At 40.0% G+C, this 27,609-nt stretch overlaps 1 protein-coding gene across 3 annotated transcripts in view; it reads right to left on the reverse strand.

Annotated features, from left to right (window-relative positions):
• LOC135164638 (zinc finger homeobox protein 4) overlaps positions 1-27,609 on the reverse strand; it is a 188,883-nt gene that overhangs the window by 108,695 nt on the left and 52,579 nt on the right. For all 3 annotated transcript variants that reach the window (XM_064125175.1, XM_064125176.1, XM_064125177.1), the window contains one exon: positions 14,985-15,020. The gene's annotated coding sequence lies outside the window, so the exon portion shown is untranslated. The remainder of the gene's footprint in view (positions 1-14,984; positions 15,021-27,609) is intronic.

Here is a 27,609-nt window from a genome sequence, read left to right on the forward strand (position 1 = left end):
TTTCCCAGTTTCTGCCAAGTGATTTAATTTCATTGACTTCTGGTGTTTGATTTTGCGGGGGTAGCTCTCCTAGCACACCCTTGTCGCTTCGCTCCGTTTTCGAGGGTGTCTTATGATCTTGAGGCAAAGCTCTTAAAAGACAGGGTCTTATCTGTCAAATAAAAACGTATATATTGAATGAATTTGCCTGGGCATAGACTACCCATTGTCACCGACAAGTCTGAAAATTGATAATGCGGCTGTTGCTGCGTTAAAAAAAACACTATTGAGAGAGTCTGGTGTTTATAATTACGGCGAAACCCTCGGGGTAATTTATCCTGATTAAATTTAAATATTGCGACGTGGTGGAAAGTAGGGCTTACAAACGATTCCTGAGTTAAATGTGAAAAAATTTACAAAAAAAAAAAATCACTTAAATATATAACAAAGCTCATCTTTAGTTGTGTAGCTGAATTCCTAATATAGTCAAATTTGAGAAATTTTTCACCAAAAAATTACATGAATATCTTGTAAAAAATATGTTGAAAGTTTATCACAATCGGAAATTAAAATATTAATGATCTTAGAGTATGAATTATCTTCAATTTTGCATGCAGACACAACAATTTGGGTTGAAGGGGTCACACTCTCTATACACCACATGGTGTGGGCTAATTGTGTTGCGTGGGTGCGAATATGGTTTATAGTTCGGCGGAAAAGCTGGCCCACAGCCAGGCAAACGAGCTCACGTGACGTCACGCAACGGAAATAGCAACACAGGCTAATTAGGCGAGTCTCAGAGGTTTGCATATATGCATCCCTACGGTATCGCTCGAATGCTGAGGGAACTCATGCGTCCAGTCATTTGTGCAATCGTTACGAGATTGAACGCGTACACACACACACACACACACACACACGCGCCAACTGGTGAGCACTATACCCTCAAAGTGAGAAGAATTAAAAAATCACATTCAACAGTGGAAGTTACATACACAACTTAATGAATAACGTGTTGAGGAGTTGTTTTGACAGGTGATTGAAGGACGGAGTGATGTTCAAACAGTTCAATTTTTAGTTCCAGGGCATCACGTGGTGCACCAGTTTAACGTACAAAATGTGTCGGGTTATCACTTCCGGTGGGGCTAAATAAATCAGCGCGTAAAGTTCATTAAGGAATAACGCGAATGCTCTGTTCGTTTTTAAAATGATAGCATTTTATAAATTTCATTAAAATTGGATAGATAGTTGAATGGTAATTTCTGATGCAGCACATTATGGAATTCCTTCAGAAGAAAAAGTCCACCTGAATTGTTATTGAATAATTAAATTGATAATATTTGTTAGTCGTAATTTGTTGACAAAGAAAAATTTTTCAGGATTCGGAGAAAAACTTTGAATAGTGCATGTGCTACATTGAAACAGTAGAATCACAGAGTTGGCATAAGTTGAATGCGAGTTTGTATCGCCGCTCGGCTTTCCCATGTATCACCGCCCACGGCTCTATTACATCCCCCACCACCTTATTTCAAGCGATATATACAGAACTATAAGCCGAGGAGACGCGCAACCATACAATACAGTACAACATCACTCCGGGTCGGTTATTTTTCCACGCGTGGGCAGAGGCTAATTATGCGCCGCACCTTCGGGGCCCTTACCACTCCAGAAAATATATTCTCTCTTTCACTTGTACTGGTCAGCCTCTCAATGCCTGATACTCACTCTAAACGTTATAACGTTTCATACATACACGTAATGCCCGGGACTCAGGCACTTTTCACCGGTCGTTTCATTTACATAACAAATTGCGCTCGTAATTAACCAACAGAATGCTCAAGACAGAGTGCTCGGTTGGTGTGAGGCTGATGTGGTAGTGGGGGATTCTTTGTGAGTTATGTGCGATGAGGTGACGTAGAGAGAGAGAGAGAGAGAGAGAGGGCGATGATGAAGCGATGCGCTTGGTTAATGTGAAGGGAAAAAGCCGAGGGAAATTATAATACGTCTTTGGAAAACAATGTTAAAGCGCGCGTAAACGGTGTAAACGAAAAGGGGTGGGTAAGCGGGCGTGACTGCGTTAAGTCAAGTTAAGGCGAGGTTAACTCCCTTAATTACTCAGATTTAATCAGGCTCTCCTTTCCCCTGTGTTGTATACGAACGGCGTACACGCCTTTGGCATAACTAAATGCGGGATATCACAACTGCAATTCTTCGTGCGGAGATTTTGTTAATACGACTGCTAATCTAGTACACGTCAAAATAATTAAGACCAACAATTTTTAAGAATATTTAGTATGTGATTTAAAAAAAACAAAAACATTTTCGTAGACGTCGAGTATTGGAGTATGAAGGAAACTGGCGAATGCTGGTGTAGGAGAAGTGAGGAGAGGGGTTGGCTCGCATGCTCGCTCACTTAACGAAGATTAATTGCACTTAAACCAACTGTGCGCGCGGTGAGCCGCTTCTCCGTGCGCCTCATTCTCACGTGACACCCGTGACCCTTTGAAAAAGATGAGAGTAAAATTTCTCGCTAAACGAGACGCATGAAGTGATGCTTTTTGGCTGTTGTTTCATATGTTACGATGGAAAATTAATAAACGCCTTCTCGGTGGAGAAAAAAAAAATAAAACGAGCAGTTTGGGGGAGGGATGTCGGGGAGATGAATGTACTCGGGTTGGAAATGGATATGCGGCTATGGGTGGTAAATAAATAAACGAAAGTGATTTGAGAGTAAGATAAGTCGAGTCGTAGATCAACGACTGACGCCTTGAGATTTCACTGATAAAGGCGTTGAGTGATTAGAGAAGGTCGTTGCTGCTGGTGAATTATAAGTACTTTGCAAAATTGCTAGTGAGGTTAGAGGATTTATTCGTGGAATTGTGATCGATAGGTGTCACTTTGGCATCATTTTGTTACAGCGGTACGGCTGGACGTCGATAAAATATGATTTATTTCTTCTCGCAGATGTGTATGGACTGGGGGGACGTCTGCTCGGTTTTTCGAGGCGCCTCGAATGGATGTCTAATGAAGTGGCCCTCGATCTCGTTGATTGGAATGACTGTGTAGATTTAGGATGATAAAGTGTCACTCGTATGATTTGAGGTGGGTTCGGGGCTTCGGGTGTGAGAAAGGTTGTTGGTCTGTATTTTTAGGATTAGATATTTTTTCTAATCAACTGATGAGTACGGAAATTCACAGTAAAATTGAATCTCAATTGAATTATCAGTGTATTGATTATAAAAATCTGTTGAACGATGATTTCACGAAATTCTGTCATATTGTGTCATTTGAATTCACTGGATTCTTGTACTAAAATTGATAGATGTAACGAATAAAAAATGAAAATACAGTATCACAAGTAATATTTCATCATCCAATATTTATATATCGATTGGAAATTCAAATAAGCCAAAAAATGTCTTGTTCCAATTGACGAATTAACAATAGCTCTAAAATGTATAAGTAGGACGATAAGAAAAACAGTTTCTCGAAACTTTTATAATCCGTCGAGCAGCAGTGACGTCTACCCTGATAACAATCACCAAGGCGGAGGTCGTGGCCACGTTCTCCGTCACTCCTCTCTTCTCATTGTTGGGTATAAAATATTATTTTGCCAGGCTTGAGCATTCACTCGGGACAACCGTCCGAGGGCTTTTCATGAAGGAAACAGCGGAGAGATTAAGAGCGACTTGGCCCAGACGAAGAGAGGGGCCCACGGTTATGGATAATTATCAAAGAGCTGGTGAGAATGTATATAAAAAAAACCAAGTGGAAAAGATCTCGAGAGAGGTTAAGCGCAGTAGGAAGGAGAAAATTCACGGAGCGAATGTCCTGCGAGACAAAAGACACGCTCGTCCATTTTTTTTTCACTCCTTCACGGTTCGTATTCATTTCAGTTCTAGTTTTTTTTCAACTCCATTGTTTGCACTCATCGTTGATCCTCTTACCACAGCCAAAAGTCTGCATTTGAAAAAAAAAGGGAGGAGCATCCCGAGGAAAATCCCAGTTATCTCTCTTTATATTTCTCAACCCTCTTCGAGGGCTCCAATTTATGATTGCCATTAATTGCTGGAAAATATTATCACCGGATTTCAATAAGGGAAGGAAACTCTTATTTTTCCACCTCTTCTCCCTCCTTTTTTTCATCTGACTCATTTTTTTTAATATTATTTTTCCCCTTTCGACCCGAAAGAAGATTGAAATAAATGGGGCAAAAGTTTTCTCGGGTAATGGAATTACTTTGTTTCGATATCCACCCCCACAGTGGCTACCTCTTCACCGTTTTTTTTGCTCCTGTTTCACGGCGAAGAAGAGCCGGACGGATCGGACTAATAAAACCCGGAGAGATAATTATACAATGGCTAATTGCATACCGGATGAGGCGCGGATTTTTACTCTCTTTTTTTATACTTTGTTTCACCTTTCTCATTTTCCAGCTTCACGGTCTCTCATTATTTAGTTTTCCTTTTTTTTTTTTATGCCGCAGGTACCATAACTGAATAATCCACGAGTCCTACACCATCAAGTGACTTTTTTATTTCACCTTTCAGGCTCTCGTAAATGTGTTCTTAGCATTTTTCTCTACTTGTGAAAAATTAATTAAAACACAATGAGTGGAGAAGTGCGTAAGTAATTAGTAAATACCGTAGGATAAAATTGATACTTGAGAAAATACGAATCCGAGAATTATGCCATGACGGACAGTTTAAATACCTTAAAATAACAGTGATAGTGGTAACGTAATGATGATCAATAACTTTTGCATATGTTTTGCTTCATCAGTTAAAATTAAAAAGCTATCGCGAAAAATGTAGCTAATTTTTTGACTTTTTTAATTATAATCGTTCAAGTCTATTGGCGTCAATAACATTTTTTTAATGGCTTCTTCTAAACTTTTTCTCGACTGTTTAGAAAAGCCTTTAAAATATAATACTTGAAAAAACAATTTAATTCTACTATTTGATATTTCCAGGAGTATGGAGTATCGATAGAAATATTTTCAACAGTCTACCCAATTAATGAACAAACTTGATAAAATAATCCCTCCCCATAATTCACTTCCCACTGTTGAAACAAAACATCGCATATACCACATCTCCGTGAGATTTTATGGTATGGGCACACGGCAAACTCGATCTCGTGCAGAAATGCAGAGCCCTGAGCGATTTCGCGAGAACCGATTCACCACCATATATACACACACATCTTCATCTCACCATTCTCCACACGTTAAATTTTTCGCGTCGCCGCTGCGAGGGGGAGTGTGTAGAAGGCACCAATGGGTATTCGGTGCCGAGTTAATAACAGGGGTGGCGGTACCGATTATTTTGCACAGCGATAATTAGACGTCGCGCCGGTCGTTCGCGAGGTAAATAACGAGAAAATAATTGCGCGACAGGAGAGGGAGAGAGGGTTCATCTTGGTAACGTACACACTATGATACATAATACAAGGCGCCTTCCCGGTACCACGCTTTTATTTAAAAGCGCGAGAAGAGAGGAAAGTAATAATGAAAAAAGGAAGGAATAATTGTGGTGAAAAACTAAAAAGACAGAGGCCAGGGAGGTCCCATAATAAAGGAGTCGCGGGGTCAACGTTGAAGGCTCTTATCCCCGAGGACGTAGTCAAAGTGGTTGGGCTCTTGGATAAATTAAGAATGAGAACAAGGGAAGAGGCAGAAGAATAAGTTAATTAAGTAATAAAAAGTCACCGCTGGACGAGTGCTTCTCGTCTGCTGAAACGACCTCTCGTTGGATTTAAATTAAAATAAACAACCCCTAAATGAGTTGCCGGCGGTCCTGATGTCGCCGCGGTCGTAGTTACAACCCCCTTCGTCCCTCCTGCATCACCCCATCGAGCTGGTTAACAGTGGCTAATTAATTCTGCGCTTGTGAAACCGAGAGGAACGGGAGAGGGAAATTAAATGGAGGGCGACCGGCCGAGAGAGGGATAACACCGAAGTATGAACTGGCACGGGCCGATGGGTGGGTGGACTATTAAATACTGAGCCCAGGCCACTGTCTGACTCTTTAATTAGCCCATGGAGTGTGCCAGCTGATGGGGGAGGTGTTGAGAGGGCGGGAGCAACAGGTGAGATGCAAAGCTAAAGGGTTAGCACTCGGTGAGAATCAAAAGCCCTGCAACTCAAGAGTTATGGGGTTGAGGGAGAGGCTTTTTCCTCTATTGTTCCTTATTTGATATTTCAACCAAATTTGCCATTACTATTGAGATTTATTTGATGATTGCTGCAACATTAGGAAATAAGTTCGCAAAGTTGTAGGAAAATAAATATAAAATTTCGACAAATTTCTACCAGTGTATTGGAGGTGGTGAGCAGCAATTTAAAATTATTTGAAGAATTGTGAATTAATTTAATATACTCAGTAGAAATTGGAGGGTTGGAAGTTATTGTTAAATTTTATTCAGGAGGAAAAATTGATGAAAATACAAATTGAATAATATTTGTAAAAGGGATTCAGACAATGAAAAAAAACAAACAAACCATCTCCTGAATTTCTCACAAATTCAGAAAACAATCGAGATTAATTAAAGCGTTACGAAACGAAAGCATCGAAGCATTATTGTAGCCCAATTAAAACCTGTTGAATAAGTGGCTAACAGATAAAAGCCAAAAAGGGAGATTCAAACTGCCGCTGGGAAAGGGTTGAGTTGGAAGTGATGAATATTCGGCGATGAATCTGATGAGCTTTAAAAGGGATGAACGAAGAACTATTGGGGGATGGGGTCATGAAAATGAGGACAGTGGAAGCTAATGAAAAGTACATTATTACCGCGAGGGGACGACAGAACGGGTTGAATGTGATAATTTACGCGGGGGAGTGCGTCCTAAGGGGTGTCCTCGGTGGAGTGGGAATTGAGAGGATTGCCCTATGCTTGAGACAGGAGTCCTTAACCCTCTGCCCATTTAATTATCCTTGAAACATGCCTTAAATATTGTCGGAGGGTTGTGCAAACGATGAGAATGCCACCACAGGGAGAAGGGTTGAACCCTCAAGCCACGTTAAGTGAACAGAGATTTCGTCACCGCTCACTTGTGTCTAATCCCCTTGTTCAATTCAGCTTGACGTTGTGATTTCATAAATGATACTTCTAAGAAAAGGCTAATTATGAGATATTTATGGGATCCCTCTCTCGCTCTCTCTTTCTCTATCTCAAACTGGAGAGATTAAAATTATATATCAAGTCTCGTGTATTCGAAAGCAGGACTGAAGAATTTTTATGTGTCAACAACATTCCCAAGTCTCATTTCTAGAAGTTATAGAATACATAATTGATCGTCTCCATCGTTTTATCTCAAAAAGTCCTGAGAATGCACACAAATAAAATACGTTATCTACGAGGTAATGTACTTATCTCTAATCCTTGACTTGTGTCCTTAAAAAAAAAGTTTTTCTACCTTTTATCAAAACAGAAAAATTTGTTAATTATCAAAATTTATTTTTTTTTAAATGACACTTTCATTATTCACTTCTCTCACCTAATGCATCTCAACGATTTCATAAATGTATGCATACCAAATATATTATTGAAAATGTTGAATTTTTATCTTTAATTCAAAACTTGATCCTGTGAGAATTTTCATATTACCGTTATTAGATTCTTTATTACCCTCTAAAACCAATGTTTGAATATCCCCGGACTTTTATTCCATTCATTGATGACCAGTGTTCAAACTCGAGTGCTCGTCCACGTGAATGTCCTAGTGCAGCCTCCCAGGAGAGGGTCTAGACTCGTATCTATTAATTGTCTGTGTTGATTCATTCGATCGTGCCGAGTATACCAAGCAGTCGGATCCCGAGCAACACTGCCCCGTTGGTACTGGACTTGAGGCCATTTACGAGCTCTAACCCCTCTTCTAATTCTCGTGAAAGCCGTTTGTATGTGCAACGATTAAAATTAACCGAACGTGCGGATTGAGGAATGATCAGTCGAGAATTCCAACTGGGATTCCCCTGAATACCTCCGATGAAATTAAATTGCTCAATCTAATGCTCGTTTAGGATCTTTACAGAGAAAAAAAAGTTTTTACATGTCAAATTTTCATACAGCAATTTCGCTCTCTTCACAAACATGAGAATAATGTATTTATGACATTAATTTGAAAACTAATTCAATCGATTAATTTGCTATATTTTTAGCCTTTAATTCAGAACAAATCAGAATTCCTATTTCCCTGAAATTATCCCGGCGATTTGGCAAACATTATTCTCCGTGTTATTTTCTTGGTCTAGACCAAGTACCTCTCGTCGTTTACATAATTATAAAATATCTTGACTTTTCGTTTTTTGCTAAAGGAGATATATCTATGTAAAATAATACTAAATGCAGAAAGAGGAAATTATGTAAGTGATGTTACGCTCACCCAGAAGCCAAGGGACTAGGTGAAGCTGAAGAGACCCCGACCGTGACCTACCTTTCTTTATGGCGTCTATGCCACAGCCAGTGAGAAAGGGAAAGAGACTGGAGGTGACGCGTGGGTGTCTAGTACGCATATGCAATGACGCTTCTGTATTTGTATCGTGTATACCCCCATAGTACTTTATACCTGATATACATGTACCCATGTCGACTCTCAAACATTCAATGGAAATGCGGCATATCCAGCGGAGTGTGTTTCCTGGGTGCATTAGAAATGTTGAAAAAAAAAATTTTCAATTTTTCGACCCAGGTAGAAAAAGCTCAAAACAACATAGAAGTTTCTCAGTTTGCAAAAGAAAATAAACTTCTGATAAAAATGACGGAAGGACCAGTGAAAAATCCTTGCAAATTTATAGAATTTATTTCTCCTCTTCCAAACCCATTGCAGATTACGCAAATTGATCGGTAATTTCTACTAAATATTTATCCCCCGTGCAGTCAACTGTCCATAAAATTTTAATTACCCTTCACCAGCGTATTTCTACAACCCGTGAATAAATAAGTCTTTATAACTGTTTTGACCATTCTCCTCTCGCCCAATCATTAATTAATCCTCTCAGCCCTGAATAATGGATTTTTCATTTCACCCAGTTTGTTAAAACGCTCCGCATCTCCCGGGCATTTCCATTGTACTTTACGATTTCGAATCAAAAATTAAGAGAATAAATAAACGAAACAAAGAGAGGTAAAGAGAGGGAGAGCGAGTGAGAGAGGTAGCGCCTGAATGAAGGTTTAACCTGGCGCGTTCCTTGAACCGTAGACCCCGTCGTTGGTCGTGTCCCACGGGTGAGAGCAGGCGGGGAGACTACGATTCCATCTGAGAAAAACGAAGATAAACCCTGAGGAATTAATTAAGACTGGGCAATCAAGGAGATAGCCAAGGATGAGGAGAGAGGAAACGACAAAAAGGCGCGAGGAGTCGAGTATAAATATCCAACGGTGCGTTTAACACGCCTTCAACAGACCTCTTATCCTCCCTCCGCCAGTTGCTCTCTCGTCAGGAAAAAAAGTATAAAATATTTATTTTTGTATATTTCTCAAAATTTTCTTCTTCACAGCCCGGCAATCCCAACCCTTTGCACTGTCTTCCCCCCCCCCCGCACCAGGTATCGATTCACATTTTACAATCTCTCCCCTCTCTCCGTCTCTTTCAACCAACAAACTCACTCCACCGAGTGAGTAACGGCTATTCCAAGAAGTTGTTTCAGATAGGGAGCTAATTTGTTCGCACTCAGTTTGATACTTGTGTATGGGGCGCATACTTCCTAGACCAATTTACACATTTCAGGGGTGAGGGAGATACAGCCAAGAGATTTGTAAATGCAATAGTTAACAAGCGTTGACGAAAATTGGAATCCCGTGAAAATTAAATATCCAGATGAATCCAATCCATTCACTACATTTGAAAATTAGATTAAAATTAGATTGTGTTCTAATTAGTTTTTTTCCTCGGGTTAAGGTGAGAATACTATAAATTGTTGAAGCCGCGAATTAAATAAAACCTTTTTTGATTAATCGTTTGAAGAATAGATATTAATATCCATAGTAGTCTCGCCTTAATTAAAGTACGGGGAATTTTATCAAGACGTCCTGTATTAGGTGTGGACTCTCCCTAAAAAGGATTAATATAAGAGATACCGAGGAGGATGACTTGAAAAAATATGCATGGAATGTTGGACGGGTGGCGATACTGTCATCTCGTATACCCCATGCATATTGCGAAAAACGTCTTCACGAGCTGCTGTCCAGGGACCATATATAAGAGGGCCCTGGGAGAAGGACAGTTTGGGGGATGGATCGGTGGGTAGAAGGGGGTGGTATATCGTATGAGTTATTAAGATAGTTGCGCGCATGCTCCCGTCTCTTTCATCGATTCATAAGAATATCTTCGTTTGGTAGATGTAAGTATGTAGAGAAAATCCAGTGCCGTGACGTCTTAGATATCCTTGTGAGTGTCCAATCCCTGTGAAGGAGTTTCGCCGCAGGGTATAGATTGTCGGAAAAGTTTTTCCAAATATTTTATTTGACATTTAATAATTAGTGCTTGACGAATGATTTGTCAAATTGCTCTGATGTGTAGTAAATTTCTTCGCTATCGAATGAAAAATATCTCGAGCTCAATGCTCCATTCGAAAACACGAAATAATTTTTAAATTCTCGAATAAACTACAAATCAATTTGATTTTCCACCGGAATAATCAACACAGACAGTAGTTGTAGTCGTGTCGTTGGGGTCACGCCTTCTTTCTCTCGTGATGAGAAACCGGTATAGCTTTTCCCTCTTATTCACAAATACACTCGTCTCACTCATTCTTTCTTCACTATGGGTTTCTCAGTAAAAACGACACGTGGGCGGTGCAGAGGTGAACGGTATTATACAAGGGAGTCTTTGGAATAACTGAGGGTATTCTTCGCGGATGAAATAAAATATTGAGCGTTTATAAGCTGCAGCCGGTTAAATTATTATTGCCTGGGCAGTACGCGTGTGTCCCAACCCTTCCATAATATGTCTTATACATTTGAGTGTTGTTTACGGGTGGAGTCGATAAAATGAGGGTATGAATGATGCCGTTGTAAACATGTATCGTTAAGTTAAACCTTGGGATATTCGGAATAAAAATAAAAAAACCAAAAATTTTACTGGGCCAAGATACAAAAATCTGATGCTCTGGCCAAACTAGTGTATTCAGACGTCTTAATTTAAGAGATTAAATATAAACGTACAGCATCGCCTAACTTTTATTCATGACAAATATCCATTAATCCCTTTAAGATGTGCCATTTGGAGACTTTCCGGCTAAATCATTTTACTTTTTGAAAATTTACAAAATTTATCTATAGAATTATTAATTGTTTGGTAATTTATTTAATTTACTGATTTTCTGCTGAAATCTTGCAAACAATTTTGATGAAGCTAGTAGATTATTTATACAAAATTGTTGTATATATATGTATATATAATAATGAAAAGGTAAGTTATGCAACGAAAAAAGACAACTAATTTTCATTCATCATGGATTTTTTTCCAAAATTTGTTACAGAAAAATCAGTAAAAAAATTCAACGCTGACCTAGTGGCGAATGAATTTTTGGATACGACACTGAGGTTGAGGGAGAGGTACTGTATGTCGGCGGGAAAGTGTGGGAATTTGTGGATAGTAGAGGGGGTTGGTTTTAAAGGTTGAAGTGGCCGGCCTGGATCGCCTCGGGGAGCATTTGCGGAAGGAGAGAGAAAGAGGGGGGGGGAGGAGGGGGATGTGATCTATGCGTTTAATTAACCATAGAGACGCTTCAGCCCGAACTCTTAGCCACTCTTGGTTCAGGGCTGGACGGTACTGATGGGGTTGCTTCGGTTGTGGTGGTACTTACGGCCACTAACCTCGGTGTGAGGCCAAGTGAGAGAAGCAGAGATGGCCAGTTACATTCGAGGCATTGAGAAAAGAATGAGAGAGAAGAGTGAGAGACGGGTAGTTCGCTATCGCCGACGGAATTAACCCCCGGGAAAAACTTATAATGTGTCTTGTTAGGAAAGGGCGATGTAAGGGATGGTGGCTGAAGGTGGATGCGGACAAGCTGATACACCCGAAGACCGCACGTTCAATGGCCTCCGCTGATGCCTCGAAACTCGCTGGTGATTAATTTCGAAATTAATGGTGAGGACAAGAGGACGCGCAACTTTTTCCTCTTTACCTCGGTGGATATAATTTATTTGTCGTTAGGTACTTGCGATAAATGCGGAATGAGTGACAGTCACGGGGGAAAGGGACGGGTGGATAAAAAATAATGGGAATTACTTCTGCAGGTGAGTTCCTACCAGAGGTTTTTCCCCGCTATCATTGCCGATGATTTCTCTTCGTCCCTCGATTCTTGACTATTTCTATGGTCATTGGTAGCCATGTCGAGGGAGACATAATGGAGCCAGCACACCCCCTTTTCACAAGAGAAAATTATGTTTTAAAAATAGAAAATTGTGGGACGGTAATTGCACCGATGATAATCGATAAACAATTTGCCTTCTGTTTTTTTTCTTTTTTTTTCTTTTTTCATTATGATTGGTTGTTTCAGTAAAAAATCTTTGTGGATATTTAATTCCGTAATTGTTGTCGGTTGGACATTCGGAATAAGTTTCTTCCAGATGCAGTATTTTGAAAAATAGTTTTTCATTAATGTCAAATGACTTCTAATGTTTCTGTTTTTTTTTTTTTTTTTCATTAAATACATTCTATTTTGGAAAGCTTTCTACAGTGTTTCAATAGCCTGGAGGAGCGTCGGTTTGGGCGCGGTGGAGCAATTATAATAATTACCGGAATACGGGGGACGCAATCAGGATCACCCAAGCGGACGAAACGCATTCTGATTACGCTTTCTCACTCTTTTATACATATTTTATGTCTGCAGCGGGTTTTTTTATTGTTTCATCGGGACTCTCTCGCACTCACGAAAATCAAGGGCCTTCGACTGTACGCGACAAGTGTGGACACACGTTTGTGTTGATGTAATCACGCCCCTATTTTTTTTTCCAACTTCCCCGACTGTCAAATGTATTTATTTTCCTTTTTTGCCCCACTGGTTCTTTATTTTTCATTTTTTGTATTTCTTCGGGAAGAAATAATGCTCCTACCTAATAACCACGATGGTAACGGCCTTTGAATTATATTGCGTGTTTGTAAACGTACTGGTATTTATATTTTTATTTCTTTCGAGTTGACAAAACACGCGATTTAAATCCGGGGAATCGTTATTAATTGGGGAAATTAATTATTCCAGCCATTTTCTTATCGAATCCTATTTAGGACTACCTTTAAAATGATTGGAGATTAATGTATGAAATGATTGAATAATCAAGGAAAAGACAATGGAAAATTATAAAAATAGTGTAAAATAAATGATACTTTCTGTGAAAAGTAAATTACTTATCCAATAATACTTGATATTATATCTCATTCCATGAAAAGATACCCCCAATTGATAATTCATTGAAAAAATCGATTAGTAGGCAATGATTTCACGGGCGTTAATGCCCATGTAATCAAGTACTCCTGCGCGTGGCACATGTGCAACCAAAGTACCTCCCCAGAGCGAGCCGTCACATCCGTGTGTCAAGTGACGAGAGCGGAAGTGGTTCGTAATAAAAGAGTGACTTCCGTCGGTGAAACAATAAGTCGGGAATAACCATACCTTCCGCGATTCATGAAATGAGTGCATTATCCACGATAGCTATTATTATCCCATTTTACCAGCTAATTCATGTTAAAATCACTTGGAATCGGCATCATCCCTTTGGCTCCGCATCTCCTAGAAACTCACTGAATTGACTTACCCCGGTTCTAGCCGGCGCTCTGTTCGATATATCGATTCATCTCACACTCTGTCCCTCGAGAATTCCATTTCGCATTATTCAATTTTCACTTTCCTCTTTGCCTTTATGATGATACAATTTTCAGGTCGTGAAGGAGGAATGATATCGGCTCGTTCTATCAATATATATGTAAACTCTCTTTCATAACCCTCGGAATATCGAGCAACATAATTCCAAACGATAAAGAAAAACTGGGGCTGTAGTCATTCTTTTACCTCCTCTACCGAGGATATCAGCTAACTCGTTGAAGAAGTTTTTTGTTTCGCGAAAAGGGTAAAGGCAAATAGAGTGGTTTAAGGATTCACTTTATCAGATTTGGTCCTACCCACCACGCTTTCATTAATACCCATCGTATTTCTCACTCGTAAGTGAGAAAATCCCGTTATATGGCCACTGCTGTATGATGATAGCCCCATATCAATATAATTTTCTCATCTGATGACGAATATTATCAACTATTTGATATATATTGTTTTACAAATAAAGTTTTTGAAAATGTCCCTTCCATACCATGCGTCAGTACTCTCCCTAACGCTTGTTATCATTGCAGATATTTTGCGTTGGACTATTTGAAATTGAATTTATCTGTCTGGTGCGTTTATAGAATTGAAATGCCGGGTGAAAAAAAATAGGGAAAAAGTCGAAAAGAGGGGTGAAACGGAAAAGATGATTAGCTGCATACCACGTACGGTGGGACAACCGGTTCTTACTCCCCAGTTATTCGTCGTTAATTCGCCAGAGAGGAGTAAGTAATCGGTGGCGGCAATGGCGGAGATCGCACAAGTATTCACGTCTATACTTGACCACCATGACGGTATATGTGTTTTATGCCAGAGTGTCTCGTGAGCACGAGCTTGGGCTGAACTCGACGACGTGTCAAGTTATGTCCCACCGGCACTCACTGTGTGGGGCGCGATAAAATGCGAGAAGAGAGAGAGAGAGATAGGTGTCATACCGATCAAACTTGTCGTCTTCGGGTGTGTATATGTGTGTGGGTTCGTTGGGTACTTTGGGACTTGTTGGAATTTTTATGGGCATTTATAACGCGTGTTTGAGAGTCCTTTGGCGAGACTTAAGTACTTGCAAGATTTTCTCATAATTCGCGCCATCAATGCTCATTTTCCAGAATCGTTAAATTCAATATTTATATTTATACAAATTGTTCAGGCTGGGATGGCTGGGTTATTAGTAATTTTAAGGGCACTTACCAGAGAAGTTGGATAGCATAGAACTGGAGGCTTTTTCTGCAACAGAGAAGAATAAAACGTGGTTAGGATTCATAGAGTAACGTTTGATGAAGGGTCTTAGGTAATAATAATGAATTTAGAATTTAGAATTATGAGCTTTGTGATTGGATGAATTTTCATTCATTTCAGACATTATTGAAGCAAGTAAAGAGCTGAGGAGGACAAAAAAATGGTTCGAAAAACATAAAAAACATGAATTCCAGCAAATAAGAATATTTTTTTGCAGCTATGTCCATTTCGCTCCCATTGCTCCTCTTTCTATTGACTAATTTATATTTTTTAAATAATACTATGTTCAAAATTTATTAGAGGGGTATAATTATTGATTTTCATTACACTACACAGAATTGGAATTAAAGAAAAAACCTTTGAAATGTCTAAGAATTTTTCAGAAAAATTACAACACTTGATGTTTCATTAGTTTTAACTTGAGAAGTAAATACATATTTGACGACATGAATATTTTTTAGCTTTATGGAGGGGAAAACAATAAATGGAATCGAAACTTTCACGTCCATTATCCCAGATAAATGAAATGCTACGGAGGCTAGAACATTTCGTTCACGCTATATACCTAGAGCCTAAGTATTATGTTATATTTCATACTTCTCTCAACGCGGAAATTACAGGATAATTTGAAGAGAACGGACTGCAATTATTCGATGGGGTGTGCATACGTAAGGAGGGTGCGCTCTGTCTCCTCACTCTACGTGCATTCACTTCCTTTAATTTTCTCCCTCACTCGGCATTGTCCTCCTTCACGTGCCTACTGTCCAAACTAATAATCGAAACAAGAGGTTTTACACCGCTCATAGTGGAAATCCATTTGTCGATTTCACCGGCGTGACAATATCATGATGTACGATTATTTTCCGCTTTGCAGCCTTGTAGCCTTGTGTACTTGTATTGTGTCATTCATGCAGGAGAACTTTTAGCTACAATTTGGAGCGAGTTTGTGGCTGTGACACGCGACCCACTGATGGAAAGTTGATGAATATTGAATTTTGAAGCCATCAAGAACATTTCTTGACACTGTGAAGCCAGTAATTAGCGGCTCTAATTGAATTCGAGTATTAACACCGATAGACAATTGAATAAAACTATTCCAGGGGTGATGGTGAGCACTGGATTCTGGTGTTGGAAAGGGTGAATAAATATTCGAATTTTACATGTCATCCGCGTGTCTGGAAACGTCTTTAAATTGTTATCCAATTCAAGTATCAGATGGAGTTGAATTTTCAATATTCGCATCTTGAATTCAAATTCGGACTAGTGTGCAGAAATATCTGCGTCGAGTAGTAGTGCACTATAGCCACAAGGAAGTTAGAGAAGCCTATGAGAGGAGGTGTACAGGTGCGATTATGAGTGGGTAAGTGACGCCATCCAGTTCCCTGTCTCTCTTTCGCTCTCTCTTTTTCCACCCCTCGTCTATCTTGCTCCAGCTTTTTTCTTTACCCCCCATTCCCTCCAGCGCATTGGGCTTTTATACACCCACACCACTCCGCCACAACTAAATTCCCCCCATCGGATCAATACGCTAAAACATTGCCACACCGAGATGCCGCAGGCAGCGTCAAGGCGAAAGAAAAGATTTCTTAGGGTCAGAAAAACTTTGCCAACCTTTTAAGAGCTCTTTTTTCCAGCGTGTTGGACATTCTTTTAATACCGTTAAAACAAGACACCTGGTTTATTCTTTATGGAAATCTCTCATTGAGGGAATAAAGTTGGAAAAATTATTGTTGATGGTGTATAAAAGTGTTATTCTGTTTTGCTACATCATCAGGAGCTTTAAGAGAAGATTTTTTAATTTATATTTCAGTATGTAGGAGTGTATTAGAGCGGTATTGTATAGTATAGAAGAAAATAAATAAAATCATATCCCGGAAAAGTTCAAAGCACGTACATTCAAAAATAAAGCTCTGATCACGCTGACCATTTCCTTAGGGTGGAAAAACTCTTCCGAAAACTTTTGGTGGAGAGGGACATGTCCATGGCCTACCGCAAACCACATAAGGCCGATGTCCGATTCAACGCTCACATCTCTCTCACTTTCCCCTTCGTTTCCCCTCGTCCACCACCAGCCAACACCGTATATACGAGATTGTGAACGAGCGAGGAAGATAGATAAAACGAGGACTGTAGTGGCCGTCACGCACGCTCGATATATCGATTGTCGAAGAAAACCAGCGTACGGTGAGACCGCACACGCGGGGGATCGAGTCAGCCTCAACTGTGACGTGTGTGTCTGACCCGGTATGTTCGCACTTGTTGCCCGCAGTGCCCAACCACCCCCTTGAGGGTTTGTGTATTTGGAAAATACACTTGTCTAAGCGACTGAGAAAAACGCTCAATTTGTGACATGGCAATGGTTGCTACTCTGCTACTCTTCTCTGTGATAAAATAATCAATTGTAGTAGAGACTAGAACTCGAAAAGTTCATCCAGTTGCATTGGCCCTTGAATAAACCCGTTTTCAAAACATCACCATTTACAATTGGGACAAACGACATTAGCCTAAATTTTAATATCTTTCCGTGATTTTAGCTAATGGATATGTGACACAAATACTTCTTCACTCCATCTATTTGTCTCCTTTATCAGGACCTCAAGAGTTTTATCCCAAGTATCGTTATCTGCGGCCACTAGAATACAGTCTATGTCTAGTTCAAGGTGAACTGGATGGAAGACTCCCCAGCTCGTGGATATCCGTGGAAGGTGCAGGTGAGAGGTGACAAATTCCATTGTTATCTCTGGGATATTCAGAGGGGCTATAACCTCCTTGAGTGGTGGAGATAAGCCAGATGGCTGGAGTCATTTAGTCACCAGGATTATTGTGAGGTTATTGGGGGTTTAGGCGATCGAAGAGGCGCCATGGATTATGAATTTTACATGTCGTTAAATTACATGTTTTTTCTATCTGCAAGCATTAGGAATTATGGCTAACCCTACAGAGTTTAATTATCAATAGCAAGGCGTTTAGGCAATCAGGAAGTAGAGAATTTCTGTACGATCTCTCGTCTTATTCCGTATTCTATTTTGATGATTAGGTAATGATAAAAGTGCACGGCTAAAGCGTCTTAATTCAGCTATTATCCCTAATTGGTCGGGATATGCTGATATTCTGGAGTGATTAACTCAGGTGGCCAACGATTGGCTCTAGGAATTAAGTCAATCTCAACCCTGGGTTTCGCACGCTCACCCACACCCTGCGGTCTACCATCAGTACAGGCGATAGCTCTGGCAGAGTTTCGAAGGAATTCCATTATCGAGAGTTCTACTTGGAGTCGTCGAAACATAATGATGGATGAAGCTGGGGCTCAATAGGTGGTCGATCGATTATACTAAAATGGTGATTACTAAAATGCCAGGGAGTTGGTACTGTCAGTGAGAGCCTTAACGATGGGCTGCGAAAGAAAAAGCGATGAAAAGTTCTATTTTCAGGCACATATCCTTTTAATTTAAACGACTGTAAAAACGTCACTGTCTGATATCACTTACTCATTATTAAAATTCTATATTAATTACGTAATGATGTGTAGGCGGCGAGGCCCCCGCCAGCCCAATCGGAAGAGTAACCAAATGGTTATTAATTTTCCCTAAATTTTTACAGCAATTTGAAACTAGGCATATTCTTTACATGAGTCATTTTTACCAGTTTTTCATTAGGGTTTCAACAAGGGGAGGTCTACCTCGCACATCTCATGAGTTTTCAAAAAATTGAATTATTCTTTAAATCACGGGAGAAACGCTTTAACTGCTGGTGATCTGTTTCCGGAGAAAATTCGTGGATGAAAAGAGATTTTTCAAAAAAGTCCCTATGGCCTTGAGACTGACCGTTTTTTCAGAAGAAAGAAGGCAAAGAAGACACTTTTAACTAAAGTAGAAAGAAATGCTGTAGGAAGAAGTCCACAGCATACTCAAGTTTTTTTGCAACATTGCGAATGGCTTGAAGAATTTCTTGCTCAGTGGTTACTGTTACAAATCTGGAGGCCTCTGGAAGGGCGGAGATGTCGGCTGTCTTGTCGAGTGCTACCAACTTGTGCACTAAAGAACCCATCTTCTCCGCGTGTGTCCCTCATCGTTGGTTTTATATTTTTCTTCTGAAAAGTTGGGTCCTGTAAGCGCTCCACCACATGCATCCACATAAGCTCGAGTATCTCGTTCCGCCTGTATATAATTCCCTTCTACACTCTCGCTTGTCGACGACGCAGAAACTGTTGTGTGTGTGTGTGTGTGTGTGTGGGGGGGGGGGGAGAAACGCACGCGTGCGCACATCACCGTCTCAGTCACTCAGCATCTATACTTTATACACACGCAAAGATTATGATGGGGATTTTTCGGGGGAATGAGAGATACAAATTCTCTCTCTCGCTCTCTCTCTCTAGCGGTACCCAGCTGGCTACAGGGGGTGATTCATTTTTTAACCGGTTATGAGACACATTTGGAAGCGTCAAAAATCTGCGAGACTCCCTTTCTTTTTTTCATAATTTTCGTTTTAATAAATTTCAGGCGAGGGTTCAAATTAGGCCTAGACAGTCATACAGTGATGAGGAAGTATCATTACCATTTCATCAGTCTAGAAACGTCAATTTTGAAAAATATATGTAAAAAATATATGAAATTGGCTTGAATTAAATATATTTTAAATTAATTCTGCCATGGGGGTGTAGAATGAAACCTCAGAAGTAATTTGTCATTACGTTTTATAATTATTTCGTGACTGAAGAATGATTAAACTTCTTGAAATATGAATTTTCCGACAATTTTTTGTTCACCGTTTCCAATTGAGTTCACAATACAAGGGCTGTATGTCAATTCAAACATCCAAATTGAATTAAAACATTTCTTGGAAGTACATAGAATATGTATACAGGCTCACCTCTGAGAGCCAAATTATTCTCTCTCGGTGACATCTCTTCGATTTTGTGAAGAAGATGCAGAAGGCAATGCATAGGCAGATGCATTCTGCCTAAATACCTGAATGGACTCTCAAGCCAGGTATATCTGCAAGACTATAGTTCTTTTAGAATTCTCGGGAGCAACAGCTTTTGTCCCGCTAGAGGGAGAAAAAAGTCAGGCAACTGAGGAAGATGGAATATTTCAGAGATTTCTAGGACGATGATGATGGGGGAGCGAGGGGGGTGAGCGTGTCAAGATGAAAACGACGCGGTATGGAGTAAAGATGCTATATCGCGTTGTTGGGAAGCGGAGACGTGATCATCTCTCCGCTCCTCTCTCTCTCTCTCTCTCTCTCTCTTTCTTTATCGTTGTGGAGGGCAAAAGCAAAACAGATTTACTGGTCCACCAAAGCGTGGAGGGCGACCCCAGTGACACGATCCAAACCATGCTTGGAATGTATTTCCATATATTAAAATTGTAGGCGTAGAAATATAAAACGTGTCTGGTCACGAATTTTCCGAGAATTATGGTATATTTGGGTGTGTGCACAAACCAGAATAAAGTTTTACATGCTGTCTAATAGAAAATTAATTTCAAATATTCACTAAGGTTTGTGATTCATAAAAATGCTGTAGAAACTGTAATTAAAATGTGCTTTGACCATACGAATCATTTAACAGCGATTTAATGTTCTCCACATACTAATGAAATCCCACATTTAATACGATTACTCATTAATTATCCACAAATTCCCTGCACATGCAAAAGAATGTAGCAACAAATGCTGAAATTATAATTAATGATAGACTGTTTAGGAAGCCATATGCAAATTAAACTAATGCCTCGCCAGACAGCATCCCTCATTCATTAATCCAACCTTCATTTTTCCTTTATCTTTATTTTCCTCATCTAGGCAAGTCTAGGAGTTATGAGCAATGTGTGCAGGGTTTTTCCACGGGGGGTAAATCTCTATCCAACGCTGAGAGACGCGCTTCTTACGGTAATTAATTACACCCGTGGTCAATGCCTACACGGCTGATCCTTATCTTGAGGAATACTCGTAGAGGTCCAGCTGACTGTCTCGAGAGGGAAGGCTGGGAGGAGAAATCGTCTCTCTCTCTCTCTCTCTCTCTCTCTAGCTACAGGACTTCTTCTGGTAAACCCAAGCGTTGGCGGTATCACGTGTAATTTACACTTACCCACACCACCAGTGTTCATACACGAGGCATGCGAATAATCGCGCAATCATCCGCATCCGCGATGACGCGAGTTATTAGTGACACTCATTGTGCCAACTTAAAATTATCATGAGCCTCTCGTTATCGCAATTTTGAATTTAATTCGTCCCTCATCTTTATCATTAGCATGAACCAGATTCCACCTTGACTATAACTCACACCATAATTCAACTTTATGATTCCTCAATTAAAATTTACCCCCAAAATAATCATTATTTTTATTTTGAAAATTTTGAAAATTGAGAAGAAAAATTAAATGATTCATTAATTTAAAAACACAATAAAAACTTCAAATAAATGATTCTAGGAAAAAGTTGATTTTTTGATTGAAATTTTAGGAGTAATTTTCGAACTCCTGATAATTTCATTAGTTATAAAACTCACGACTAGAACCAAAGTCGTCCTATATTCTGCAATCGATTTGAGTAATCCAACCGACTTAATCAGAGACTTGTTCATTTTTCTGTCAATGCTCATACGTAACGATGCATTTCTGATTATGACGAGTCACCCGGGTATCCGAGTATAATAATAAAATTAATCACCGTGACACCCTGCGGTAGGTGGGGGTAGCTCACGAGAGTTAGCTCTACTGGACTCAGTGTTTCATTTTCCTCGTCTCACTTTCTATTGCACTATATAACGCCTCTCACGTTAACAGACGGCAACCAGTTTTTGAAGAATTCGACGTAAACCAGTCGAGCGAGAGGGGGGCAAGACCAGAAGAATACACGGAGAAGTAGAATGCCACAAGAGAAAAGGGACTTACGGACACTTGGACACTCAATGGCGCGAATTTAAGAGCAGCCAGCCGTTACGCTTCTCATTCGTTAGCATAAATTAATTATTTCACTGGAGAAAAGCAATGCCTGCGGTGCCAGCTGATGTATACGAGAATTCCTATTCTTGAAATTTTGTTTCTTTATTTTTGTTAGCACGTCCCGCAGTTGCATTCTTACCTTGGTTACATCATCGCCAATATCTGATTGGAGTTATTAGGAGAAATAAATGAGACACATGATCTATATGAATGAAAAAATCATCCCTAAAAATCATACCTACAATATCTTGAACGTTTATTTTGCAGTGTTAACTTGCAAAGTAAACGTATTGAATGGAGAAAGCACGTGTGTCTTAATACCAATATTTATTAACTATTTCTCTCCTTGGGTGAAAATTTCACCTTGATTCTCATCAGTATTTCGATGAATAATAAAGAAACTGAGGGACCAAAGGACGAAGCCATTAATCAAATTTGGATTCCAGTCGAGATTCCGATCAGAGCTATTTCCCTCTCTTATACGTACGGTAATTAATTAGCCTGCTTTTATATCGACGTTTTTCTTACGACTCATTTCTGAGATGACTCGGGGGGTCACTCAGAAACTGTTACTCTTGATATTTGGATAGAGGAATTTGATGTTTTGGGTCATTAATTATCCCCAGGGTCTGTATGTCACTTGGGAGTGAAGGAGGGGCTATTTCCTGGAAGTTGAAGTGAGAGAGACAGTTTCGGGGAAATTACGAGTGGAGGAGTCTGGTTGCGAGGAGAATCGAAACGAATTATTATTGTCTCGTGGAGATGGACAATGAGCCTAGTGGAACTTAGATTGGGCTAATTAATTAATGCGCACGTCCTGTCTCGTAGCTGGATAATTATCTCACTTGTGTCGCTTGTCGTTATGTGTGCACGCACGATGAACGTCTCTTGCAGTCTTTCCTCTTCTCGATTCATCTAATTCTAACGTCTTCTAATGGATTTTACCACACGGTGAAAAATCCATTTAGTAAACTATAAATTTTCAACATATTCAATATGAAAGCTTCTTACTCTTTAAATCAATTCCATATTTTTTCACCCAAATCCACCCATTGTCCCCAGAACGAAGACCGATCAATGTTTAACTGAAGGTTAATATCCTATTAATTACCTAACATGCTCCAGTATCTTTTACCACTGATAATTACCATCAGTTTGATTGTGACGTCAGACAGAAAGCTACACCTAGAAAAAAACGCCTAACCTCGGACCATACGTAAACTTTATTTTACACATCGAGGAGTACTGCCGTCTCACAAGCTGTCCATCATCCTCTAATGAGTAGCGATCCTATCACTAATTCAAAAACCCTAAAAAAATCCTCGTCTCCGGGTTATTGTCACAACATAAGAATGCGAGCACAGTGTTAAGAGGTTTATTTTTTCCTTGAAAACGTCCATCAGTTGAACATGGACATCCATTAATTCCCGAAAAATCTACAGGCCCGAGAAACTACCTCTGGGCCAGCATTCATCCCCCTCCACCCCACCCCATTTCTCTCATAAACATAACGACGGGAAAACATCCATGTCGAAGATTGCCGAGTCATTAACCCAGGATGTATTAGGTGCGTGGGTTAGAATTTGAATTGACAATACGTCTTTTGAAAAAAGAAAAAAAAACGGGGAATAATGATGGGAAAACCATCAGTGCGTATCTCGGGTCGAGCATCATCGATTTCCAAGCAACATTCTAGACTTGTCGATGCACGCACGCTGGTTATCCATCAAGTGTTGGTGGATCCAGGAACTCCCTGGAATGTTCTGTGAATACAGTATTGAGGAAGTGAGAGACATGCAGACGAAGTGCGTTAACACAAAGAGATGATTTTTGGATGAATTATGGAAGCTCTTGGTGTAAGAGCGTTTCCCACGTGCGTTACAGTGCAATGGAAAAATTCTCCGGGTAATTCTTCAGGGTGATGCATCGAGAGTGCCTGGTATGCGTACCGATACTTGTTACAGACAGTTAGAGGCCAACGTCAATTGCCCGAAGTGAAGATTCTAAAAATCTCGGCAACTTTAACAACTTCCACTTTTATATCTCGCTCGCCACAACTGGTTTTACATTGATTTAATTAGAAAAAAAATTCTAAAGAATGATCTTTAGATTTCATTTCTCACGCTTTTCACGATCGAGCAGGTGCGATGGTACATGGAGATATAAAATATTGAAGCGATATTCGTTGTGAGCACGAGAGACTATTCTACTCTTAAATTGGTAATATCCACGATAACCAAAAAATGATTGTGATTATAAAAACATAATACGCCGATAGTGTACGTTTACGAAGTGACAGGAGAATAAACTGAAAATAAGATTTTCTAAAAAATGGAAATTAATTTCTAAAGCTACCCCTAAAAGTGATTTAATTTCAGATAATGATTTTTCTATCGCCACCATCGCTATTGACAAATTTTCCCACTAACGTCTTTATGTCTCCCAATTATCCCTTCAGAGCGAAACTATTACAAATACCACAATAAGCACTGAATTCTTATTCACAAGCGAAACTAAATATATCGTGCTGCATTGAGAGAAAAAAAAACCAGGAGGATTCGATCGTTAAACGCCCCTGCGTCATCGAAGGGGTCTCTTGGTAACGGGTGATCAGAAGCGACATAACAGAAATACCCAACCGATATTTTTTTTCTTTCGCACTCCGAATTATCGACGATTGCATTCTTCATACGTGCGCCCATACAGCATTTGTAAAGAAATAAAAAATTTCACCCTCTAGTGTGTGTCCCCAAAATGCGTTGAGGGCACCTTCCACTTCGGTTCTTTAACATTTTTCCACCCCCCGTACCCCAGCAATTTATACTTTATGCCTCTCACCGTGTATGGAGAGAAAAAAAGGATCGAACCTGCCCCAGATATCTAACGAACCCAGGAGGTACGCATAAATCGAGGAAAAGAGGTCGAGTGTATTGGTAAGAAGTTTGGCGGGCGGTGGAGGGAGAAGGAAGCGCACCCCAAACTCTCGCAACGTACTTTAATTGTATCAGAATATATGTGGAGTAGAGAGAATGAGGCAGGAGGAGAGACAAGGGGGGCTTATATAGGTATCATGTACTTTTTCATCGGCATTTGGCCCGGTACAGGGGGGGCTGTACTGTTTCTATTATTGTCTCACGGGGTTTGATCCATCAGAGTACCCTGGCTACATAGGGTAGACCTGGCTATGTCGCTTTTTCAACATTTATCCTTACACGACCTTTCGTACACGTCATGTAATTTTTTTTTTTTTCATTTCAACTTGTCTTTTTGCACAGCAGAATGGTAAAAGTGTCAATTGAGCGTTCCGAATTTTCAGTGAGTAGAGCTAACCATTTGGATATATGATTTTGTATTTTTTTACATGTTGTCCTATTATTTTACTTCATATTCAATCATTACCAATATGTTCATTTCTCCTTTGAATTCCTTTGATAACTATTGAGATAAAAAATTATTTCAAATTATTTGACTTCATCACATTCTCTCCCTGTTAATTTTTATTGATTTTTCTCAACGTGGGGCAGAAATCGAATCGATTAGCCACCGATCAGCATCGACTCAGTCGAATGGGGCAACCGGTCGATTGCTGACTCTCGACTTGTGAGTCGAGTGTATAATTATCGTCGGCACGCGAGCCTGCCTTCCCTCCACTCCCCCAATAGCCCGAAGCCTGCGCCTTCGTAACAGCTCCCCATCCCCTTCCAGTATCTTTAACTGTTATGCGTCTATCCCTCCCTTGCATATACTCCTGAGTCTTCTAATACTTCCTAAGAAAACTTAGAACTCGTCCCAACATACAGGTAAACCCCCACCCAAATAGCTGCGAGGTGAAGTCCGTACTTCTCCATTACCCATCGATAATCATGCAGAGGACCCCGGGGCTCCAAAAAACCACACGATTCGCATTATACTTATCCGCGTTGCATGCCTACGCTTTGGGTACTCTTTCATACAATCTCCATCGCGTAAAGTGCGGCTATTTCACCTCCCGGATTCATCGGTGCTCGTAACCTTGACACAGGGGTGTGAGAATGACGGACAAACGATAATCCATAGAACTTCTTCAACTATCCACGAGCCGCATGTATAATCCACATGATATTTCATGATAAGACGTGTGCGTGTGTATATACATATACATATCTATATATACCGATGAATAGTATGTGAGCTCTTCATTCGCCTCTCATGTAGGTCCGGTTTATTTGCCTAATTATCGGATGTACAGAGCCCGGGGGTTATGCACATCAACTTGGAACTCACGGAACTATTTCAGCAGTTCTTTTTTTTATAAAACATATCACAAAAGACTGAACACTCTTCCCTGTATTACACGGGGAAAAATATATGTTTTTGTAGTTTTAACAACTGAACCAAGAAAACAAATGATATTTCGCGGCTCGAATTATTCTGTTACAAATTCGAATTTATGAGGTATCATACAACTCTTTTCCAAGTGACCGTCGAGGCAAAGAGAGCGGCGGTGGATGGCACAATGCACAGTTTATAAAATATTTATGGCAACAAGAGGCGTGTGGGGGAGAAAAAGAAAAGGCAGTATGGAGGGGGGGGGAAGAAGTAGCCGCAATTACATAACGACATCCGGGCCGATCAATTTATTGCGAAAAGGCCACTGAAGGTCGTTATAACTGCCGTGTATGGTTCATGGGCCGTTACATTTGGTGCATTAACACCGACTTGTATGCAAACCCAAGCGATACAGTGTCTCGATTCCCGCAGTGTGTGTGTGTGGGGGGGGGGACATTGTGTGCGGATGTCTATTTGACGATTGCAGGGAATTCATTTTCAGGGGAATGAACTAGTCCAGTTTATGAGTACTTGGACATGACGCATAGGTACGAGGATAAGGAAGTTTTTTTTAATTACGTAAAACTGGGATTTATATTTGCAAGATTACAATTTCTTTTTCAACAAAAGATGAAAACCCTGTGACTTATCTCGATTTTTTTGGAATGGAATAAAAATAATACTGAATAGGATAATGCAAAAAATGCAATTTTTTCTCAATCGGGGCGTCAATGCGACGCTCGTTCAGCAATAAAATCACGGGTTCCTGCACCCACGCGGATAATACAATTGCCCGCAGTGGACGCTGTTAGGGAAAGCCGGCGTGCTTGAGAGAATTAGTCGTGACTATTGAAAATGCGCGTTGCCAATGTCGTAAAGACGTGGCAAACATGTGAAGAGAAACCGGATGTGGCTTTTAAAGCTCGAGAGGGTATAGGTGAATCAATTGTGATCGTGGGTGGCTGCAGAAAATATATTTTATCAATGTACAGCCACTTACTTCACAAATAAGGAATATTTTAATCAACGGGAGTCGTATAAAAACAGAATTTCTAAGGTTATATTGAATCTTCAGTTGCATTTGCATATGCGCTGTTTAAAGAAAATGACTGAGAAGTACTCAATTGTTGATACAATGTACATTATTCACTAAAAAAAATTGTTACCTCTGTTAATTTTTCCGAGCATTAAATTACGTGCAACTGAAACATGACAATTAACTGGAAATTCAGAAATATAATAACCCAAAACCCTCTTTGCAAAGGATTCTACCAAGATATCTGCTCCTGACAATCCCCCCAGTCATACACGAAGTACATGTA

The sequence above is a fragment of the Diachasmimorpha longicaudata genome, chromosome 7, assembly GCF_034640455.1.
Source record: "Diachasmimorpha longicaudata isolate KC_UGA_2023 chromosome 7, iyDiaLong2, whole genome shotgun sequence".
Classification (NCBI taxonomy): Eukaryota; Metazoa; Arthropoda; class Insecta; order Hymenoptera; family Braconidae; genus Diachasmimorpha; species Diachasmimorpha longicaudata.